Genomic DNA, 7043 nt, shown 5'->3' with positions numbered 1-7043 from the left:
CTTTCCCTCCACCTCTATTGGTTTTTACCTACCTGTTGCATCTTGATTTTACCTAAGACTTAGCTTTGAGGGTAGGGACTGTCTTTTATTGTATGTCTGGAGAGAGCTTCTAGATGCTAGCATAATACAAACACAAGTAAATAATAATCTACAGCAAATTTTAACATGCATTATGTGGAAGCCTAATTTATATGTAATAAATGCAATAGAAACTAAAACTCACAGGTACAGCATTAAATTCCACTTCCATTATCTACATTATTCATTAATGTACCTCTGAAATACACATTTATCAATATCTCAACCTTCACGTAGTTTTGACGGAGTCTTAGATAATGAAGAATTTTCACTTGGCTATAGGAAAATATCAGCTGATTGAGAGCATAAAATAAGCATATTTTGCTTTCAATTTTATAGAGTACTGACAAGGCTGTAATAACTTAAATTTATATTTTCTTAATATTGTATTGAGAAGAGAGTGTTTTCCTTGAAGTTCTGTAAGGTGAGTGACATCTGGGAATGCTGACATCCTGAAGCCATAAAATAAAGCATCATGTCTTTGTCTGGCAAGTTTGAGAATCCATTTCTGCTGCTCTTAGCAAGGATAGTAATTGTTTTGAAAACCTTTGGACCCACACAGCCGGTTTAGAGAAAATTGTTCATACACTGACAATAAACACATTTTCCAAAAACACATAGTTTTGGGTATCAAAATTTTATGAAATGCTGCTACTGACAGCTTCCACAAAGAAAAAATAAAAACAGAGCAGTTTTTGCCTTTCTTTGGATTAATCTTGTAGCAGCTGGCTTATATTATCACATAAGTACATTAAGGATTTGGGCTATCCTGCTCTTGCTTACGTCAGTACAGTTCACATATACAATTAATGGAAAAGTCAGGTGCAAGAGCAGAATTTAGAAAAGCTTTTTCCCCTATCAAATAATGGGCTAAGTAACAGTATATTGGTGTTGCTTAGCTATCTGCTCACATTTGATAAAACTTACTCCTGTTCAAAAAACTTAGCTCTATGCACAATTTACAGGGGTTATGACAGGCTTTATGCTAACAATTTAAATGAAGGATAATAGGGGTTTAAGAGAAATGGCATCCCACTGCTTTAGGTTCGGCCTACTTCCGTCTGACTTGTTTGTTTGGTCAGTTTTGAATGTGGAAAATCAAAATGTGCCCCCTTGATTATCCCATTGTTAGAGCTGAAAGGTTGCTAACTAAGCTTATCTCTTCAAGCAAAATCACATTAGAGAAATGCTTGCCCATACTGTGAGAGTAAAGAGAACATAGTTCTACTCGGTGATCAAATTGCAGTGGGGAAAGAGGAAAGGTATTTGTGTCAAAGCCATTGTTTTTGCTTCAGTTCCTATGTTGAAATCCATATAATAGCCTTTATTTTTTCATATCTGCTTAGGAGACAATTTTGTCTGGCAGCAGGCAGATATTGGGAATATACCAAAGTGCTTAATGCCTTCAAGCATAATACTCACTGGGTGCATCTACATGTTCATTAATGTGCTTTAGGTAACTGTAACAGGGAACCCTAGCCCTGTTACCAGAAGGCAGGTCGGCCCCTTTAAAACCAGAACTTTCTGGGCACAGCATACTGATAAGGGGGGGTTAAAAGCTGAGCCTGGCCAGCTAGTCAGGTAACCGGAAGGGGGCAGGCCAGAACTATAAAAACCCTGGACTGGGCAGCAGTAGAGACTGACAGTCAAAGGGGAAGGAGTGCATCCCAGAGCTCCCCAGAGAGGCTTGGCGAGCAGTCCAGTGGCTGCAAGAGGGGAACTACCGAGGACTCCCGGAGAAGCGGCAGCAACCCTAGAAGAAGGACTGTAGCAGACGGTGGGGGAGCAGAAGCACAAACCGCTGAGAAACTGTAAGCTGGCATGCTGCCTTCTTTAATCATATTTTCTTGGTGGCGGTTATATAGCCCATGGACAGGACTGTTCATAGATTCTTTTTTTTGTTATTGAACAACACTGGTGGTTTGGGTGACACTATTGGGGAAGGAGGAGGCCTCATTGGAGCCCCACTATAGCGTGGAAACTCCAGTGCCTGCATAGGCGCAGTGTTTGGGGTGCACAGGCACAGCAACAGAGAAGGCACAGTATACGGGGGCACAAGCCCAGCACCAGAGACTAAAAGGCCAGGGTGGCCTGGTGCACCTGGGGTGCAACTGTGTGTATGTAGGGGTTTTTTTCTTGAACTGGGATTTGGAGGTTCGGGGCCTTTGCCAGGCTTCGAACTTGTGGCCAGCTGGGGGGGGGGGCGGGGGGGGCTGGCAAACGGGCTGCTGGGCCAGGGAAGCTGTGCTCCAGATTGGAGCAAAAAGGAGGGCCCCAAGCCCCAAGACTCAAGAGCTACAGCCTTGCAGTCAAACTCTATCTGGTGGGTTTAGACAGGGAGGCCTAGCTAGAGAAAGACTGGGGTCAAGACCAGTGTTGGCAGAGGACCCTACCATACAAAAACAATAGGCAGTCTTCCACTTATAATATTTCCATCAAAACGTGGCAGGCGAGTAGAGAGCGAGAAACCTTAAGGGGACTCCAAGGGTGACCCCACATAGGGCGCGGATAATGCAAAAGATGGCGCTGGGGAGGGCGACCTGTTAAATCTATCATACATTAAATCTAGTACCTCTGGGCACCTATACATGAGTGTGGAGATTGCTCTGATGTGCTGGAATGCCAGCGCATCAGAGCAGGCTCAACTGAGTCTGCTGGAGCATGACAATTCTGTATTCCAGCAGCCTCCTGCATCTCATGTATCAGCATCCCCATGCTTAAAAATGGTAGCCATTAGTAAGCATGGCACCATTTTCAAGTGAGGAGATGCTGATACACGAGACATAGCGGCATTTTAATTAGAGTGGCTCTCGGAGCTGCTCTAATTAAACTCCGGCCCCACCCCCGCCCCAAGAGCACATGTAAAAGTGTCCACCATTGTAAGGTACTAGAAAAAGGTGCATTCGCCTATTTTAATGTGCATTAGCTAAAGAGCATGGGGTTTTTTGTGATGCTTTAATGCACATTAAAATCAACTAATGCGCGTTAAAGTACAAGTGTAGATGTGCTCAGTGTAAATTATTTAGCTTGTCTCTTGCTTACAAGTCTTTTATAAAGTCATTAGATGTAGGAGTAAAAGGAAAGGATGTTGCACTGTTTTGGTTATATGTTAGAGTTTGCTTGGAATTTAGGGCTTATGCCAATTTCTGTTCTCTGTCAAAGCTGTCTGAGAAAGGTACCCATATATGATGGAATGTTGTGTAAGGTTATGAAGCTGCCAACACTATTTTGACTTAGCTTTTTTCAGTATCTTATCTAGGACCAGTGAGGGTTTGGTTGATGTACTAGAGTCCTAAATTTTTCCTTATTGTTGATGCTAATTTTTTGGATGTTTAAAACACAAATGATTCCTTGAAATAATTATTTCATTCTATTGTGTAAGAGATATTGGGAATATTGTTCCAGAGAGTTTGGTAAGTATCTAAAAATATATATCAATATGCTCACGCCCAATGGCTAGGGACAGACATTCAAAAAGCCTAAGCATGAATTGATTCAATCTTTGCAGGTTAGTCTAACCTGACTAGGCTTTACCAGTTTGAAACTGGACAGACATTCTCTCTGGACTGAGGAAATTCAGGCACATGCCTGCAGTGGCTCAGGCTAGAGGCTGGTAGGGGGTGGAGCAGGCCTCCCTTCTCTTCTGCAGGGAGATGAGCTGAGGGGGCATGGCCAGGCCCTGGCAGGACTCTCTCATTAGGGATGTCTGCCTGCACAGTCCCAAGCTTTTCCCTTCTGGCTGCTCAAGGGGAGAGAGTGTTGCCTGCCCCCAGCCCCAGGCTAGCACTCTGAGGCAAGGGAGAGAGGGGCGCAGTGCACGCATCTGTTGATGATACAGAGCTTTTCAATCTTCCTCCCTGTTTCATCATACTGTCTGCAGCAAACTAACAGGCAAGCATGCCAGCTGGGGGCTGATAGTGATAACAGTCTTTATCATCCAATTAACAGAACAGTGGCCTCTCTCCGTTACTTCAAACTTCTTAAGCAGCTTACCAGCTGACCTGTTGATTAGCTCCAAACAGCCTTAAGCAGTCACTGTTCTGTCTCCCTGCCCCAGTGAAATTGGAGAGACACACACAGAGAGACATCTCTCAGCATTAGCTAGCATACCACATGCCTAGGGTCCATGGGGCTGGGGTCCATGCTGTGGGAAATGATGGGAGAGAGGGGGTATTTCCTGCTTGAGCAGCGGAGGTGGGGAAGGGGGAAGGCAGGGGGAAGCTAGGCAGACTCTGCTGACTCTGCTGCATCTGCAGTCTGTGCTGGAGCCTTACACAGCATTAGCTAGCATACCACATACTGACTATGGTCCATGCTCTGGCAGAGAGGAGGATCCCTGCTTAAGCAGTGAGTGGTGAGGGGGTGGGGCAAGGGGAAGCTAGCAGACCCTGTTGTGCCTGCAAGTCTCTGCTGGAGCTCTGGCCAGGGAGCCAAGGGGAGGGGCCAGCTCTGCGGTGGAGCAGAGAGCTCCATCGAGCCCAGAGAGCATGCCAGGATACTGGGGGACTCTGATTTAACTTAAACCAGCAAGGGGTCTGGGACAGATATTGCATAAATTGTTTTGACCCAAATCAGTTAAGTCTGATACTACGTTCAAACCAGTTTCAGCCATTTTCAAACTGGTTTATATGCACTGAACATCTGTTCTTCTACAGGTTTAAACCAGTTTCTGATCACTTAAACCAGTTTATGTGTAATGTCTGTCCCTAACCAATGGATCTCATGTAACTATTAATAGCTTAGTGTCTAGTTGGGAGGAGGTATCAAATGGGGTTTCTCATGGGTCTGTCCTGGGCCTGGTATTGTTTAATATCTCCATTACTGATTTAGAAGATAGGATTGAGTGAAGGCTTAGCAGATTTTCAGATGACACCAAGTTGGGTGGAGTTGTAGACACTCTGGAGGGCAGGGCTAGGATTCAGAATGACCTGGATAGAATAAAAAATGCTCTGCAATTAATCAGATGAGATTCATCAAGGACAAGTGCAAAGTCCTACACCTGAGATGTAGTAATTTCAAATACAGAATGGGAAATGAGTACCTAGGCTGCAGTGCTGCAAGACCTGGGGGTTACAGTAGACCATAAGCTGAGCCAACAGTGTGCTCTTGTAGCAAAAAAAAAAAAAAAAAAAAAAAGCAAACAGCATATTTTTTAAAGCGTGGGGCCCAAAACTGGACACAATATTTCGGAGAAGATGTCACCAGTACCGAATAAAATGGAAGACAAGGTTCCTTGGGTGAATGTGATATCTTTTATTAGACCAACCCAAATAGTTGGAAAATAATTATTAAGCAAGCTTTCGGGTTCAAAAACCATTTGTCAGGCTAAGGAAGTTTCAGCAGTTGGTGTGTGCTCTTCCTGGATGGAATGAAAAGTAAAGAAGCCAGCGGCTGGGCTGGTATGCATACAAGACAGGTAGTCAGTGAAAATGTAGATTGAGGAGTCTCTCACCCATTGACCTCTCAATCTACATTTTCACTGACTACCTGTCTTATATGCATACCAGCCCAGCCGCTGGCTTTACTTTTCATTCCATCCAGGAAGAGCACACACCAACTGCTGAAACTTCCTTAGCCTGACGAAGGGTTTTTGAACCCAAAAGCTTGCTTAATAATTATTTTCCAACTATTTGGGTTGGTCTAATAAAAGATATCACATTCACCCAAGGAACCTTGTCTTCCATTTTATTCGGTACTGGTGACATCTTCTCCGAAATATTGTGTCCAGTTTTGGGCCCCACGCTTTAAAAAGGATGTGGATGAATTGGAGAGTTCAGCGCAAAGCAACAAAAATGATTAGGGGCTTGGGAAGCAAGACTTATGAGGAAAGTGTAAAACAGCTAGGCTTATTTAGTCTGGAAAAGGAGACTGAGGTGAGATTTGATAACAGTCTTCAAACACCTCAAGGGCAATCATAGAAAGGATGGAAACAGTCTTTTCTCTGTGGCTGTAGGGGATAGGGCTAGGAGCAATGGCCTCAAGCTGCAGCAGAAGAAATTTAGGTTGGAGGTTAGGAGGAACTTTCTGACTATGGGGGTGATCAAGCATTGGAACAGCTAGAGAAGCCATTGAGCCTCCATCCCTAGAAATTTTGAAAAGCAGGTTGAACAGGCCCTTAGTTGGGATGGTTTAGTCAGGGACAATCCTTCCTTGATCAGGGAGCTGGACTAGATGATCTCATGAGGTCCCTCCCAGCCCTACTTTCCTATCATCCTATTATCCTATAAGTGAAACCAACTGTTATATCCATATGCAGAAAATTGGCTCAAGGCAGAAGCTGTTTCAGAACTAGTCATCCTGGAGTCTGGTTTGTTCAGAATTTCAGTTTTGGTTTGGCCCCTCTTTAGCACAAAATGAATATGAATTCTTGGGGGAAACAAAGGCTTTTAAAGGGCCGTATTTGTTTTGCAGTCTTAGTTTCTTCTGTCTCTTTTCATAATCACACACAAAATATTCCATCTAGAATGTGACACAGTGCTTCTATTTGGAATATTGCCTGTGTCAACAGCTTTATTAGCTTCCATACATAAAGATTTACCTTTACTAACAACTCAGTGACACAGTTTTCCACAGATTGTTTTGAGCTGTCTATTCAATACAGGTTTAACAGGTGAATTGCACTAAATTTGCATGCCTGAAAGGGCTCCTTTTGAATCCACCTAATTTTGAACCTCCAATGAACAGTGTAATGTAGGTGTAATTATCTGATCAAAAATACTTCTGATGTAGAACAAAACCAACAGTTTGGCTTCCAGTGGGCCAGCTACAGAAAACCTCAATTATATGTTTTGTAACCTTAGTGTGCTATCATACCAACAAAAGAAGTTATACTTCATCGCAGTGATGCATATTGGTTTTATACATTTATTAATATAGTTCAATTTTGACTGCATAAATGAAAGAACAGACTTCAAAACCCACTTCTGTTTCCTAGAAAAGATATTATACTCCAAATAGCTTAAAAT

General features: G+C 43.2%; 1 protein-coding gene across 1 annotated transcript in view; it reads left to right on the top strand.

Moving 5' to 3' along the window:
- Nucleotides 1–7043, top strand: part of RAPGEF4 (Rap guanine nucleotide exchange factor 4) — a gene marked incomplete at its 5' end in the record, with an annotated part of 261647 nt that overhangs the window by 205333 nt on the left and 49271 nt on the right. The gene's annotated exons all lie outside the window — the stretch shown is intronic.

Source organism: Alligator sinensis, unplaced genomic scaffold (genome assembly GCF_000455745.1).
Source record: "Alligator sinensis unplaced genomic scaffold, ASM45574v1 scaffold1469_1, whole genome shotgun sequence".
NCBI lineage: Eukaryota > Metazoa > Chordata > Crocodylia > Alligatoridae > Alligator > Alligator sinensis.
Note: the sequence above shows the minus strand (reverse complement) of the source record. Positions and strands in the feature narration are given on the sequence as shown.